Genomic DNA, 17,398 nt, shown 5'->3' with positions numbered 1-17,398 from the left:
CTGCTTTTACATCCACTTCGATATTAGAAATTAGTTCATTCTGGGATTACCTTAGGACAGTTATTTAACTCTTCTGGTCAGAAGGCTTATGTTCTCTCTGTTCTATGCTCCTGGTCAGGAGATGTAATTGAGAGAGTTGTTATTATCTTGAGATATGCCGGAATTCGGGATCGGCCGATAGACTGTTGTTAGCCAACGTTTGTGACCCTGGTCAGGGTACACCTTTTCTTATTCTGTGGTCACGGAAGAATTTTCGGTTCTCTGGTCAGAGGCTGGAGAGAGAAAAGGAAGTTGGATACTTAACTGGATATCGACGGAATCTAGTGGGAAGAATGATTTTCGACTGCTTGTAGAATTTTGGTCAAGATCAATAAGTAGATTGAGAACCATTGACCCAGAATTACGACGGACCTTTCATCGAGAACTGAAGCAGCCAGATTAACCCGAACCTTGAGCCGAGGAGACTCGAGCCCCGAAGAGTTACTGAGCGTGAAGCCGAGGCTCAATAGACCCATCAAGTACGATCCAGGGCGGATCTTACACACGGATGATCGCCACAACTTAGCCATGGTTATAACATGAAGTCTCTTGCTTTATATGGCAAGTACATATTGATTATTATACGTACGAAACTTGTATAATAAGGTTATGCAACGGATGTTAGAAAAGAAACATGCAAAACGAAATGTTATTTTCCAAAACGTTAACTGGAAAACACGACATGTATTCATTATATTTTTTGACATACGTAACTTGTGTTCATTTCTCAGAGAAAATTAAATATTTAAGAGAGAAAATAAAATATATTTATTTTTCAGTCAGATTTAATTAGAAAGAAAATAAACTGACTGTAAGATCGAGAATGTTGGTAACGTGTTCATCAGCGAAGGTAGGTTCGACTCAAATCAATGACATTTTTTCTGTAAGTGATAAAATGTCATCTTGATTTCCAGACATTTTAGGAAAATGAATGTATTCATTACCTTGACAAGTTCATTAAATTATGAGCAAAAAATTATCACTTTGAGTGCGCGGACTTTTCGAACGCACTTGCATGGAATACTACAGCATTCATATGTGTTGGCTGAGCATGTTAAGTGATACACTTACGATCTCGCTATCGAAGGTTCAGTGTTCTCGACATGGGTGTTTCTTTATCAACTTTCCTTCATGAATTTCATTCATTCATTTTCTGTTCAAAGCACCTCACGAAATATCATAATAAATCAAAACTAAGACACACAAAAAGTGAATGTTAGATACTATACATTAAGAGGTATAGCTATCACGTGCATGTGCGTACAAAGTGCTGTGAAAGTGACACGGCACTCCGGCCACCTTTTCGTTCTCGGATTGCTCCCAGATTCTGTTCTATTTTATTCAGTACCAAGAATCTGTGCAGCCAGCGAACGAAAATGAGTCCTCTGCGCAAGTAGTGACTCAAGAGGGTTTAACCAATGATCGCGTTAGAGGGAAACGCGTTGGGAGCAACGCGACTGCAGCCATGCCATGGAAAAAGTATAATCTTCTAACTGCCTCGCTTTCTCCCCTTCCTTGCCGTTATGTGCGACCCTCCTCCACAGATTCCTTGGACAGAGTATAGAGTCTGGGTGAAGCTCAGAGTCGATCCATGCAGAATTCGTGGAAGAATTCCCATGTGAAATCACTTGGACTACCACAGCGCCTCTCCACTCCCTCGTCCCCCTCTCTCACGCACACACATATAGACAGTGCTTTAACTGGGAAAAAGGCTCCTGTACTTTTAACTTAGTTCATTATTGTGTTGGGTCGTTATTGGGTTCATCATGAGAACTCATTGCCGTTCACAAGGAGGGCCATTGATTGGTATAAGTAAAAATTCCCTACCCCCTTCCTCCCTCACTTTCATTTATAACTCTATTGTTTATTCCTCTCCATGTATCTTTTTTCTGGGTTCCGACATTTTGTTTTCAGTTTTAGTATCTCTATGTTCGGGGTTTGCTTCCTCTCTTCTTGTTATCTGTGTTCTCCCTCCCATTATCTGCCAGATTCCTCTTTTATTTCTCTCTCTATCAATCATTTTTGTCTCTACCTTTGCTTTCCTTCTTTCTGCTTGTCTTTCTTCTAAATTTGTATTTTATTTGTCTCCAGCTTTTCTATTTTCTTTCTCTCTCTTATCTATTTCTTCGCTCATCTCTCTCTCTCTATTCTATTCTCTCTCTCTGTCTTTTTCTCGTTTATCTCTTTCTGGCTTCTCTATTTTTATCTATCCTCCTTCTCTCCCTTTCTATCATTTTTCTCTATTTCTTTCTGCTTCACTATACCTCTGTCTGTCTCTCTCTCTCTCCCTCTTTATACGTTCCTGTGTGTGTTGTATCGCTTCTTTTTCTCTTTCAGTATCTCTCTCTCACGTATGGTTTCGTTTTCTTTGTTCTGTCTCCCTCTCTATATCAATCGGGCCTCCCCGATGGCGCAGTGGTAGCGTCGTTGCCTTGTAATCAAGGGATACCGGGTTAAATACCCGGTGGAGACAGATAATGGTTCGGATTCCACTTTAAACTGTAGATCCAGTCCCGATAAGCCTTACTGTGCATAAAGTGGACTTAAAACCCCAATTCAATTAATCACTCGTATATTGAATATACGCAGCTGATTGGGACAAAAAAAAAGATGATACGTTCTTGACAGATATTGGAGTACAGCTCAATCGTTTCTCTTCATCAATGTTCATTCCCCGCTTTAGAACCTCGTGAAAATTTTCATCTACTTCCCCTTTGTGGACTTTCCCAGCGTCTGGAAGCCGAAGAATCCACGCCAGAAGACCGCACCTACCTCAGTTACCCAAGACGTGTACAGATTGAGCCATTTAGGACCAACCTCGAGTTGCGAGAACCCTTTAATTGTCCGCGCCCGAAGCGTTTACAAGGCTGTTCCTTCTGGCGTGATTGTTTCCTCGCAGGGACAATATCTCCTTATACAGCTGCTTGGATATTCATCTCGTGATACTCATGGGCGGATGCGACCGATTCCATTCTCGCTCCGCTTCGTGGCGATGGCTAATTGAGCACCAGGATGTTATCCCTCCAGGCCTTGACACTTCACTTGATGTCAGGCGAAAGGGAGAGGGGGCAGGTGTCTCGTGCATGATCAGGATATATCGTCGTCACATATCCTGAAATTCCCCGCAATATCCTGCATCGATAAATTTACTTTTTTGCATCCTGTCTGCATCCCACTGGGTCCATCTTTTGTTCTTGTATGCTTCGTGAGAATGTTGTACATTGATATTACGTCATCAGCACCTTGCGTGCAATTCAATTAAAATTAGATTCCAATGTCTTGAAACAAGATAATAAGTACCTGGCACGCTTGTGTAACTTATACGTACGACATGGGCAATTTTGCACGAGAAGCGATTGTGTTTTGTTTAACTTGTCTTATGCTCGCTTTAGGCAGAAGCATTTCCTCTAACATTTTTGCTAGAATATATGCTTCCAAAAATCTTATACCAGATAGTACTTTACACGGAAGCATTTCATGGAATATTTCCGTTAGCTCTTGCGATTACAATTTTAATATATAGAGCACGAAAGACACGTTGAGTTACACCATTTATGGACAGTGCACGGTGTTTACATTTAAAACTACTAAAATATTCTTCCATATGTGTACTGCATACGTTACAAATTATGTATTTAAGCAGCGCCATTGCTTTGTACCTAAAACAATTTAATAGGGAACCGTTATTCATCTCGGTTGAATAGTTATCGGCTTATAAAATTGTGAAGTGATACGTTGTTTACATCTCACGCGGCAGCCATTACAACTGCACTCGTGATCTAGAGCTCGCTTCTGATTGGTTATGTCTCGGAAATAGTACAGATCCTATCCTTGAGAAATGTCATGAAATTTTTCATTTTATAAGTGGCATTTCGGGCATGGCATAAATGTTAAGAAAAATGCCAAGGAAAAATCCTCTCGTCTAAAGAGGGACTTACTATGTTTCCATGGATACGTTGCATGTAAAACAAGGTTAAAGATTTAGACGTAATGCGTTATTGGGTACAATTTATATCATAGTGCTTGCTGAAACAGCACGTGAATATAATCATACTAGAAAGTGTAAGAATGTTTACGGTAAGGTAATCGATAAATTTAATTTTGAAGCTTACATAATAATATTTCAGTCATTGCTTGTTCCTTGAACATCTATAGGAAGGTTCTCCTCTTTACTGTAACATTTAACTTTTCAATTCTGCACAATAATTTTCATAAGAACGTATTAAACGATCCAAATACTTTAGTGCCATCTATGAATGACAGTTCATATCTTCTTCCCCGACTCTTACCCCTTAAGCAGTGTTCCGTGGCGGATTCGTTAACACAGTGTTCTACGGCGCGAGGCGTTCGTGGTTCGAATCCCGGCCTGGTGATACTTTGTTAGGGTGACCATAAAGTCTAAGTTTGAGACACATTTCATGCTAAAAAAGATGTATTGTTTTGTGTGTCTTCCGTTATTTATAGAGCAAAATAGGCATGCAGTTTCTTTACGGAATTCCAAAAAGAATTTAAAGTTCCTGCGTCTTGACTCAAATTCAAAATAAAAGTCTAGAGTTGTGTGTTAAGGTGGGGTAAGGTTTTCAGGGAGATTTATAAACTATTGATGAAGAAAATAAATCTGACTCAAGAAGATTGGTTCTTCTGCTAAATACTTCTGGTAATACTCAACTTCAGCATAGGACTAACATCAACGGGTCATCAGAAAGGAATAGAAACGCTGTTTAAATGATACCAATATTACAATTATAACAATTAATACCTTTTACAAAGGGAAATCATACTTCATTTAATGTCTGTGATGTATCATTTATGCGATCCATCCTCTAATAAATAGTAGAAATACTTTAATAATAACAATAATTTTATAATTAGACCTAACCGATTTTTCAGGAATGGGTAAACTGATCTACTTGGGATGTCAAGTTTTTGGGTCAAAATATTATGGTCACCCTACACTTTGTGAGTATTCTTCATCAATTTCATCATATTATCACTATCGCAATTAGCCAAAAGTGGTAGAAAAGTGAAGTAAAATTTTAAAAATCAATCAAAAATCGTACTCCTTGAAACAATTATTAGGCCGCTTAAGACGAAAGCATATCCTTTAAAATTTTTGCTAGCATAAATGATATGTAAATGCTTCCAAAATTTTTTTATAGCAGATAGAACATTACACAGAAGCATTTGAAGTAACATTTCGGCTAGCTTTTTGCATAATATATAGAGCACACAAGACACACAGAGTTGCACCATCTATGGTGAGTGTACAAATTGAGACAACTACAGCGGTCAGCTCACGAGAACATCCCCAAACGAGAAGAGACGGCGTGCAGGGGGACAGGCGATGCAGCGGCGGCGCCAGGATTAATCATCTATGGATGCTGAAGGGGTGCGGAAATAAATTTAGGGGGTGTGATGCTGAAAATAAGGAACACATAAAACAAGCATGCAGCCCTTCAAAACTGGAGGAGCAAGGTGCAAAACTTAGGGGGGCGGCAAGGACAGTTTACTTTCCCTTGGTAGATAAGGTTTAGCATAGTGCGGGGCCAAAATAACAAATAGTGGGGGGCAACAACACCCCTAATCGCCGACACTGATTGACATAAATTACTGACTGAAATTAAATTGTACGTGTGTACAAGGCTAGAGATTAAAACAAATGTATTGAATGAACTCGCTAGTATTTGGTAACACATACTCAAGATTGAAAGAAAAAATATCAAGTGGTGTACAGAAGAAAATTCATGAAAATGTCACGTCAACGTACTTTCACATGAGCACCCTGCATGTCTACACATGAATCCCAATGTATCATCGTTTCACCAAACACCTTTAAGAACCATTGCCTGTGTCGTGTTGAACACAACGTGCTGGATACGTTGACGTAGGTGTTGAAAAGGGGCGATGAAAGAAGCTTCCTCCTTCACTACCTGTAACAGCTCTGCACACGTTGTTTCACGACCAGCACAGTTATCCCTGTCTTACTTGTGCACCACCTGAAGGTGGTTTGATCGTTTTTCTATACTGCAATGGAGTATCTTCCGCACAGTCGCTTGTGGAAACAACAGCTCCCTGCTAAAACTTCTTGTTGATGCTTCTTGTGATGGTACCTTCTACCCGTTGCACGGTTTTGGCTGCTACGCTCGGCCTTGAAAAATGTTTAGTATCTTGCACAGTACCTATTCGCTTGACTTTTTGGAACCAGTAGCCTGATATTAGCCCTGGTTGGAGCAGGTTTTTGGAATTTCCTTTCGAACGTTGTGTGGACCTTTTTGAAGCTTAAACCCTGCACACGTCCACACATCTAAGCTATTCTCTCTTTTTAGTCAGCATCTTTCATATCATGTACAATGGAAAGAAGAAATCAGTCGTTTTCACAAAAATGGATCGAAACTTTATAATCACCCTGTATATAACTTTAGACTGGCATTCATTTTCCAGCGAGCCTTCTCCCCTCCCCCCTTGCCCTCCCTCTGGACGATCCATGATGATATGTATTAAGTCTTAAACTCCAGAAAATGGCCATACAGTGTAAGCATTCAGATACAAATTAGAGTCTTATTGAACTAAGCAGTGAAATACAAGAAAGAAATTATCCTTGCCTTTCAGAACACAATTTTTGACCCTTTTCAATGTAAGCAATGGAGGTACAAAATACACAGTACATTCTACATAGTACATCATATATGTACCTTCCATCTGCCACTTCAGCAACTTCGTCTTCGTTAAAATCCCTTCTGCCGCACTATCCCCAACAACGAACTGAAAAATTTATTTGTGAACATTGGGCCTCTTCCTAACTGTTTTCGAAAAAGCCTGAAATGGTACGTTTACTAGACATGTTACATGGAACAAATACATAGAGCGTATTAACAAGAAAACTACACTTCATGCATGTTACAACTCGCATTAAAAAATTACCCGAGCAAGACCTTGATAGCAGCTGAAATGTTTGCTCCAGTAGGCGAGGAAGAACAAGTAGGTGAAAAATAAACCGTTTATCAACAATGCCAAAAAAAGCTATAGGTAGGGACATTGAATTTTCGCGATGCGCGAAATCGCGAAATGTGAAAAAAAGATGCAATTTTGAACATTCTGCACGTAACTACAACCACAATGATGAAATATCCATGAGTTTTATTCGCGAAGTAATGCGAAATGTGTGCTTTTCCACGAAATGAACGCTTTTTCGCGAAATAACCGTGAAATATCATCAAATTAAGTAGAAAACACGCAAAAACCGGCAATCGAGGTTTTGCGCGCAAACTGTCTATTTGTAACGAAACGTTTGCCTAAAGTTTCCTACCACATGCAGCTGAAGAACGTTTTATCTTCGATCACATCGGGAGAACGATGCAAATTTGGATTTTCCATGCACATAATCTCAGTTCGAAAACTACTCAACTTCCAGTTTCATTGAACTTGCTAGCTGTAGCAGCGATAAGATTAATCTGTTCCCTCACATCAAGGGAAACAATGGGGTCATTTGTGTTCAGTCATGAATGAATTTTGTTTATCATTATGTGATTTTTAACATGTGTTTGTGTATGTGCAGTAGTGATTATTTTATTTGTTGGACAGCAAGGATATCCCTTAAATACGCACAATGAATAAATCACTTGAGATATGCAATTTAGAAATGAAGTGATTATTTGTTGATGTTTTCTTTCTGGTTGGACAGCTAAGTACTTGTGTATATGTACAGTATATAAAAATGAAGTAGTTTATCAATTTATAGCTCTTTTGTATGTTGTTTCCTCTCATGATGAAAAAGTGTGTGCCAATTTTTTTTTTTCCACCGCTGGTATATACCGCTGATCTAACATTTTATTTACCGCTCTCCTCAGTTTTTATTTACCATAAATTTGTGTCCCTAGCTATAGGCATATTATCAAAAACCACGAACAGACCACTTGAAGAAACAAAGAAGGAAAAATTCGTAACAATGCTGACCAGAAAAACGGCCGCTGTATAGAGGTTGCCGCCAGTATAGAAAAGTATGTATATCGGCATCTCTGTTATTGCTTGCCTGTTGCATACAATAATTAAACGCGCTCAATATGACGACTATGACGACATGGCATAATATGATACTCAAAGGGTTAGTGTTTTCAGTTTAACATAGGAGGTGCTGAAGGGGGTGCCGAGGAAAATTAAGGGGCGCACAAGCACCCCCTGGAGCTGCCCCGGAGGAGAAGTCCGGTCTATATGCAGATTTTAGGGGTAGCAGGAAGTCTTCCCCTGCATCTCCACCACGTAACGAACCTTAAAGTTCGTGGGATCTTATGAATACCTAAACTGTTAACCAATTAATCAATGGGTGATGTATATTACTCATCATTCATCCTCTGATGAGACCACTCGTCATTGGCATGACGAGTTATCGCTTGGCAATGCGAAAGGTACAAAATCACACTAAGGAACTAAACTAGAGAAAAGACAATGGTCACTCGTTGGGTTTTGTGAACCGTTGAACCTGAATCATGGCTGGGTGTTAGGATAATTACCTGTCTATCTGAAGTCTTTAGCTGAATCAAATAAGCGAAGTCCTCTGTAAGCTTCTCCAATTCGTCGACCAGAGCGTCGTTCCACTTCTGACCTACTACCTTGCTGACCACCTCTCCTCTCTCAACTCAATCCCAAAAGTCAGTCCCCTCTCAGCTTGTCTCACCTCTATATTACTAGACCATCGAGCTCTTCCTCTATGCCGAATCGTGTTATTTAATTGCTACCATGCAAACCGCTGACTCTATAACCAGAAGTATTACCTGTTTCCTGAATGCTCAGGAGGTTTGCATGGCACAACACAATGCATTGTAAACATGCCTCAGAAGTTGAGACAACTGAGAAAAACAAGTGAATGCCCTGGTCAACATGAAGCGTTCAGAGAGACTTAAATAAAATAAACATATAATCTTAGGGATTTATACGAATGCCCTTGTGGAAGTGCGTGTGCGTGGCTGTTAACTTGATGTTTGTGTTGTTTTTTTTTCTTTAGTATTTTCGTGGTGTTCATGCTGCTGTAAGAGTTTTGTCAAGTGTAAGGAGGAAAGGTACTATTATGCATAGTGATGCGCGTAAAACTGTCAGCAAAGTAATTGATTTCTGCGATTGTGAATTTGAAGAAAAGCAATATTTAGTGCCAATTACACAGAGCACCACGCGTGCGTCTGCAGCAACGAATTTGTCGGAGCCGATGATCAAGAGAATTCGGAAAGAATCGAGAATATACGCGTAGCTCCGAATCATGATTAACCCTTAACCAGGCGCACTTCTTCCACCACCTTAAGTAGGTGCGTGGGGGTAAATTTGACCCCCAAATATAAAATATTATTTGTAATGAAGTAAGATACACATGCACCAAAAATAATTTTATACGATTAAATTGACTATTTTCAAGAACTTTAAAGTAGTTTTTGCATATATAAAAGAGGTGCAGTTAATTTTTAAAAAATAATGTGGACAGACATTGCATTTTCATCATTTCCAAACCCTTTCTTGCAATAGTTAAATCAAATGATAATAATGAAGAAAGTGTGGAATAATTAACACAAAAAATATTTTTTGGTAGGGTACACATTATGTAAATTTAGCAATATCCATTTTTTAAAGAAATACAAATATTATTTTTAGTGCGTTTTCCCATGAAAAAATTGAAGTTCCAACACATATCAATTTTCAAAAACCCCAATAGTTTTACACAACTAACTTAACGGAAGCATTGTATTATTTTTTTTAGCATATATTATGTCAAAATAAACTTGTTTTGTTTTTAGAACTTCATCTTCATCAGTAAATGTGGCATTCCTTTCCCTTACAGAATATCCCTGTATAATTTCAACATACGCATTGGTAGTTTCCACAATGATTCTCACAGTAGCATCATCTATGAAAAGTGAAAATCCTCGATAGCAGATTTGGCATTTTTTGCACTTGCAAGTGATCCAAGAAGACGTAAAACAATGTTCATACTTTTTTGTGAACATTCGAATATGAGCAGGGAGCTTGTTTCCATCGAGTTATTTTGTTATTTCCCAGGAAATAAGTTTAATCTTCATCCGGGATATCATTCGCATCATCATGATTTGTCTTAGAATTTGTATAATGTTCTCACTCATGATCTGATTTGGAGTCAATTATTCATCTTGAAGCACTTCAGATGAAATAGGTTTGAAATGTCCTCCAACAGCCACCGTATACGCTCCTGCTGTCTTTGATACTACGAGCTTTTGAGCGATTTCTTAAAAAAAACTAAACATTCACTTTAAAACACGGTTACACAACACAGATCAAGTAAAAACTGTTAAAATATTTCACTCACGAAGCACAATAAGTGAAAGTTCTAAAAAAAAAAAAAAAAAAAAATAGCATCAAAAATCGCATACGTAACTAGACGCGTGGGGGTAAATTTGACCCCCATCAACTTTGGATCAGCTTTACCTTGCTGCAATTACACACACAATGAAGAAAATGTCCTCGACCGTTGAATCAGACTGTTTTAGGAAGGCACTAGATAAGCTAGCATCGGGGGCAACCAACAAGCGTCTGGGCGTTAAGAAATACCTGCATGGGAGTCAAATTTACCCCGCGCCCCTAGTTAAGGGTTAACAACGAGCTTGATCTTCCTTTACAAAACGATTCCCTATTTTTTATGTAAGTCGAAGAATGGGACTTTTTACACTATGTGCGTAACAATTGGGTCCTTGAAACTAGGCTTGCAACCTCCAGTATATTTGTCACGTGTTCTGTCGGAAACTTTCGAATAAAAGAAATGATCAACAATGCCGATGTGAAACAATGAGACCGAAAATTTTCATGACAAACCTAGACCGACAAAATAGTGTTTACCATTGTTGACATTTGCAGTTTTGCGCATTGTGAGTGCAAATAAACGTTCACCGCTTGTTATTTTCTTCGAACGCCAGTGCTGGTACCGCCAATTTCGTCGTTGAAAATCTCTTAAATCTGCAGGTTCTTCCAAAAAAAGTGTGTGCGCTCTGTCAAGAAACCAACACCTTTACAGAGAGACCACAGCCCGTGTTTCCGCCCCAGGGTGCTCTCCCCCCACCCTGTTGCTACGTCACTTCGCTTCCGGCGGGGATCATCTCCTGAGCGGTTAGCTATTCTTCATGCGTGTACTGCATACGCTATATATAGTATGTAATTAAGAAACGCCATGGATTTTTACCAAAAACCTTTTTACAGGAAACGTTATTCTTCCCGGTTAAATAGCTATAGGCTTTCAAAAATGTGAAGTGATACGTTTTATACATCTCTCGGCCGCCATTACATCTGCACTCGTGACCTAGGCGTCGTTGGTTATGCTACGCATGGGTGTCCACAGGGGGTTTCATGACGCGCCTGCGCCATGCAATTTGGGGGGGGGGGATTTTATACCAATTCTAAATATATTCACACAAAAATGGGGGATCGTATCGTTCGATTGACTTGTTATTAATTTTTAGTTTTGGTTATTATGTACAGTTTTTCTACCTACTTGTGAGGGATCGCGGCGATAGGGTTGAAATTAAACAGCACCTCTTATGCCTTTAGAATCGGTTTGGATGCGGGGGGTGGGACGTGCTATTCGCATTAATACAAGGTTAGTCGAGCAGACAAACTGTGCAGAAAAAGGTTGACTAACAATGGCAGTGAGTCTAAGGTATCTAAGGTAAACATATATTGCTTAAATATGTCTGTATTATACAGTGACGCAACCACAGGGGGGGTAGAAGTCTTTGCCCCTCCCCCAACCTTCCACGAAAGTCGATTCTAGGGTAGCAAGGGGGGCCAAAATTTGACGGCCAAGAGAACCTGCAAGGGGGGCACAGAGGAGAGCAATTACCCATTGGATTTCAAATTTTATGCAAATAAAAATTCATTTTGTAAAATTTTCTTGCTTGCTTCGCTCGCATTATCTGCTTTTCTCGTTTTTATCAAGTTCAGAGCTGTAGCTAGGGGCGATGGCAGTCGGCCATGGGCGCCGAATGATGTAAAAGAAAGTTGTAACTTGGCGTCGAGTGAAATTATTTGCGGCCTATTAAATCAATATTGTTTTCAATTGCAAAAATTTGATCTAAAAATTTTCTTCCTCGCTTCCATGGCATTCTACTTGTTTTCTGTAATGTAATGTATTTAAATAATATGTGTTGTATATTTGTATTGAATAAGCTTTGAATACATACACAATTTAGTGTTAGCTTGTTGGATGTGTATTTTCTATTTTATGTCCCCCCATGTTGCATATGTGTAAAACATTTGCTGTACATGAAAGTTACACATGCATCTTCGGAATGCATTTATCATTCATTTTCTGCCATTCAAAAATACAGTTTGTGTGGTTGATTTTCATTATTAGCTAATGTGAAATTGACGGTGTTGAAAAAATATTTCAAATCGTTTGTTCGAAACAAATGCTTTAGCACAGACTTCTACCCCCCTTTTTGCGTAATTTACGATGATAATAATGTCTTTGATACTAGTACTACTACTTAGTAATAATAATAATAATAATAAAGCCATTATTAAGTTATTATTATTATTATTATTGGTACGTTTATCCTGGTACTTGCCCCTAAGACAAAAATTCGTGTTTTTTTCGCAAATTTTGTCTGACAAAAATAATTTGAGTAATTAATTCGGTATAAACAGGGGGAAGTAGTTACACCACTTTCGGGCGATCGACAAAATAAATATCCAATACATACACTGCTACATGTTCCACTATGAGGACCGCTATAGACGAAAGCATTTGCCTTTCATTTTTCTTAACATTTATGCCATAACCAAAATGATACTGTGTAAAGTGAGAAATGTTATGATTTTTCAGATGCCATGGCATATTTCATGGCATTTCTCAAGGATAGAACCGGCTCTATTTCCATAGCATCAGGGGTGCCCATCCCCCGCAAGGACCATTACGCACTCCCCCTCTAATTTGGTGTACAAAATTGTACAAAGTTAGTACCAAATTCCTGCACTGTTTATTTTCGGATTCTCGAAAGTCGTACTACAGCATTTACTTGTAGTACCACTTTTGATTTTGATTTTTCTCGGTTATTTGACTTGTACAAAATTATTTGATTTGGTTTACAAAATTGTACAAAGTTAGTACCAAATTCCTGCACTGTTTATTTTCGGATTCTCGATAGTCGTACTACAGCATTTACTTGTAGTACCACTTTTGATTTTGATTTTTCTCGGTTATTTGACTTGTACAAAATTATTTGATTTGGTTTACAAAATTGTACAAAGTTAGTACCAAATTCCTGCACTGTTTATTTTCGGATTCTCGATAGTCGTACTACAGCATTTACTTGTAGTACCACTTTTGATTTTGATTTTTCTCGGTTATTTGACTTGTACAAAATTATTTGATTTGGTTTACAAAATTGTACAAAGTTAGTACCAAATTCCTGCACTGTTTATTTTCGGATTCTCGAAAGTCGTACTACAGCATTTACTTGTAGTACCACTTTTGATTTTGATTTTTCTCGGTTATTTGACTTGTACAAAATTATTTGATTTGGTGTACAAAATTGTACAAAGTTAGTACCAAATTCCTGCACTGTTTATTTTCGGATTCTCGAAAGTCGTACTACAGCATTTACTTGTAGTACCACTTTTGATTTTGATTTTTCTCGGTTATTTGACTTGTACAAAATTATTTGATTTGGTTTACAAAATTGTACAAAGTTAGTACCAAATTCCTGCACTGTTTATTTTCGGATTCTCGATAGTCGTACTACAGCATTTACTTGTAGTACCACTTTTGATTTTGATTTTTCTCGGTTATTTGACTTGTACAAAATTATTTGATTTGGTTTACAAAATTGTACAAAGTTAGTACCAAATTCCTGCACTGTTTATTTTCGGATTCTCGATAGTCGTACTACAGCATTTACTTGTAGTACCACTTTTGATTTTGATTTTTCTCGGTTATTTGACTTGTACAAAATTATTTGATTTGGTTTACAAAATTGTACAAAGTTAGTACCAAATTCCTGCACTGTTTATTTTCGGATTCTCGAAAGTCGTACTACAGCATTTACTTGTAGTACCACTTTTGATTTTGATTTTTCTCGGTTATTTGACTTGTACAAAATTATTTGATTTGGTTTACAAAATTGTACAAAGTTAGTACCAAATTCCTGCACTGTTTATTTTCGGATTCTCGATAGTCGTACTACAGCATTTACTTGTAGTACCACTTTTGATTTTGATTTTTCTCGGTTATTTGACTTGTACAAAATTATTTGATTTGGTTTACAAAATTGTACAAAGTTAGTACCAAATTCCTGCACTGTTTATTTTCGGATTCTCGATAGTCGTACTACAGCATTTACTTGTAGTACCACTTTTGATTTTGATTTTTCTCGGTTATTTGACTTGTACAAAATTATTTGATTTGGTTTACAAAATTGTACAAAGTTAGTACCAAATTCCTGCACTGTTTATTTTCGGATTCTCGATAGTCGTACTACAGCATTTACTTGTAGTACCACTTTTGATTTTGATTTTTCTCGGTTATTTGACTTGTACAAAATTATTTGATTTGGTTTACAAAATTGTACAAAGTTAGTACCAAATTCCTGCACTGTTTATTTTCGGATTCTCGATAGTCGTACTACAGCATTTACTTGTAGTACCACTTTTGATTTTGATTTTTCTCGGTTATTTGACTTGTACAAAATTATTTGATTTGGTTTACAAAATTGTACAAAGTTAGTACCAAATTCCTGCACTGTTTATTTTCGGATTCTCGATAGTCGTACTACAGCATTTACTTGTAGTACCACTTTTGATTTTGATTTTTCTCGGTTATTTGACTTGTACAAAATTATTTGATTTGGTTTACAAAATTGTACAAAGTTAGTACCAAATTCCTGCACTGTTTATTTTCGGATTCTCGATAGTCGTACTACAGCATTAAATTGTAGTACCACTTTTAATTTTAATTTTTCTCGGTTATTTGACTTGTACAAAATTATTTGATTTGGTGTACAAAATTGTACAAAGTTAGTACCAAATTCCTGCACTGTTTATTTTCGGATTCTCGAAAGTCGTACTACAGCATTTACTTGTAGTACCACTTTTGATTTTGATTTTTCTCGGTTATTTGACTTGTACAAAATTGCACAAAGTTAGTTCAAAATTCCTGCACTGTTTATTTTTGAATTGTCGAAAGTGGTACTACAGCATTTGTTTGTTGATTTTTCTCGGTTATTAGACTTGTACAAAATTTTTGTTTTGGTGTACAAAATTGTACAAAAATAGTACAAAATTCCTGTAATGTTTTTTTGTGATTTCATGAATGTGGTACTACAAGTAAATGGAGCTCTACAGTTAGCTGGTACAGGGATAACTTATTAGTCTACAGATGGTTTAAGCACTGTTTACACATAAGATGTTTCTAAATTTGAAATATGCCTTTATTTTCTAACTTACAGCAAGCAACCTAACCACACTTACTGAGCGTTGGAAGTTTCAGATAGGTCTACATTCCGACTTGGGCGCCGTGAGACAAAAACGTTTGGGAACCCCTGGATACTAGTAGAAGATACTTGAAGCGGTGCTGACACGTTCCACGAGATGAATTCCAACTGTCTCTCAACGTCCTCTTGCTATTATTATTTTTTTTTTGCTGTCTTTCCTTTTGAACCTTGGCCGACCCTAGAGAACTGCCTGTCAGGACCATCAAGCAGCGTATTCTCTACTAGACGGCGAAATCCTTACCTTATACACGCATCCGGGTTTATATGGAATCCTAGCAAGGTCACTGCTCAAGGTCACCTCGTTTTTTGGTCTTCGGAAAAGAACTTGACCCGGAGAATGCAGAAAGACGATATTGTGTAGAATGGTTAGGTTCTGCCATAATTCTTGCACTTTCCTTCTGACCTCATAACACAGGATGATCAAACATAGACGCAACCTTATGGGTAACGATTTATTGTACTGCATTTACAATAAGTGCTGGAAGTGAGATTGACACACGTGAATACGGCGAATCCTGTTTTTAAAGACTCCTCTTAAAGTTTTCTGTGAAATTGCATCAACACAGTTTTGAGTAATTCTGGAATCGTGTTACCTAGGCAGCATCTTTGAGGTAACTACACAAGAATGATTGATTTGCTTTATTTTACTTCGCTTTTTGTGCTACTTTTGGCTAAATTGCGAAGATGTTGATGGGTGATGAAATTGACGAATGGACACTCACAAACAACCATGCCCAGGGCGGGATTCGAACCCGGAACCCCTGACGTCGTAGCTCGATATGTTAACCACTATGCCACGGGAGCCGGCAATAACTCTGGAGACCGAGCTGGCCACAATCCTTGAGAGATTACCTATCCATGAAAACAGTGTGCCAACTACGCTGTTACATTGTTAGCGGTATGGGCTATAGCACTATCCTGTTGAAACCATGTATGAAACCTGTCTGCCTGCATAGTGTCAAAAAACTTGCACCATCTGTATGTATCGGTTACTGTTCACTGTGTCATAAAAGAGTGTTATGAAGATGCGAAAATGTGACATTGAACACCAGACACCAAGTGAAACATGACCCTGACAATTGCTCTCTCTATCTTCCTGTTTATTTCACTCTCTCTCTCTCTCTCCCAGTTTCCTTCTCTCTATATCTCCCTGTGTCCTCCTCTCTCTCTCTCTCTCTCTCTCTCTGTTTATCTCCCTGTCGCTTTCTCTCTCTCTCGGTCTCCTTCTCTCTCTCTCTCTCTCTCTCTCTCTCTCTCTCTCTCTCTCTCTCTCTCTCTCTCTATATATATATATATATATATATCTCTGTGCCCTTCTCTGTCTCTCTCCCTCCCTATTTATCTCTGTCTTCAATCTCTCTGCCTCTCTCTCTCTCTCGCTCTCTCTCTCTCTCTCTCTCTCTCTCTCTCTATGTTTATCTCCCTGTCTCCTTCTTTCTCTCTCTCTTTGTCTCTCTCTCTCTCTCTATCTCACTCTCCCTGTCACCTTCTCTCTCTCTCTCTCTCCCTCTGTCTCTGTATATCTCTCTGTATCTCTCTGTCTATCTCCCTGTCTCCTTCTCTCTCTCTCTCTCTCTCCCTCTGTCTCTGTATATCTCTCTGTATCTCTCTGTCTATCTCACTGTCTCCTTCTCTCTCTCTCTCTGTATATCTCCCTGTGTCTTTCTCTCTCTCTCTGTCCCCTTCTCTCTCTATCTCCTCCTCTCTCTCTCTCTCTCTCTCTTGCTATCTCTATCTCCCTGTTTTGTTCTCTCTCTCTTTCTCTCTCTCACGGCCTCTTTCTCCCTCTCTCCATCTATATCTCCCTGTCTCCTTCTCTCTCTCTCTCTCTCTCTCTCTCTCACTTGCTAATGTATTCTGGTGAT

At 38.4% G+C, this 17,398-nt stretch overlaps 1 protein-coding gene across 1 annotated transcript in view; it reads left to right on the top strand.

Annotated features, from left to right (window-relative positions):
- LOC146002049 (cuticle protein 14-like) overlaps nucleotides 1–17,398 on the top strand; it is a 135,130-nt gene that overhangs the window by 110,737 nt on the left and 6,995 nt on the right. The gene's annotated exons all lie outside the window — the stretch shown is intronic.

This window comes from Lepisma saccharinum, chromosome 18 (assembly GCF_977018435.1).
Source record: "Lepisma saccharinum chromosome 18, izLepSacc3.1, whole genome shotgun sequence".
Classification (NCBI taxonomy): Eukaryota; Metazoa; Arthropoda; class Insecta; order Zygentoma; family Lepismatidae; genus Lepisma; species Lepisma saccharinum.
This window is presented reverse-complemented; position numbering and strand designations above follow the sequence as displayed.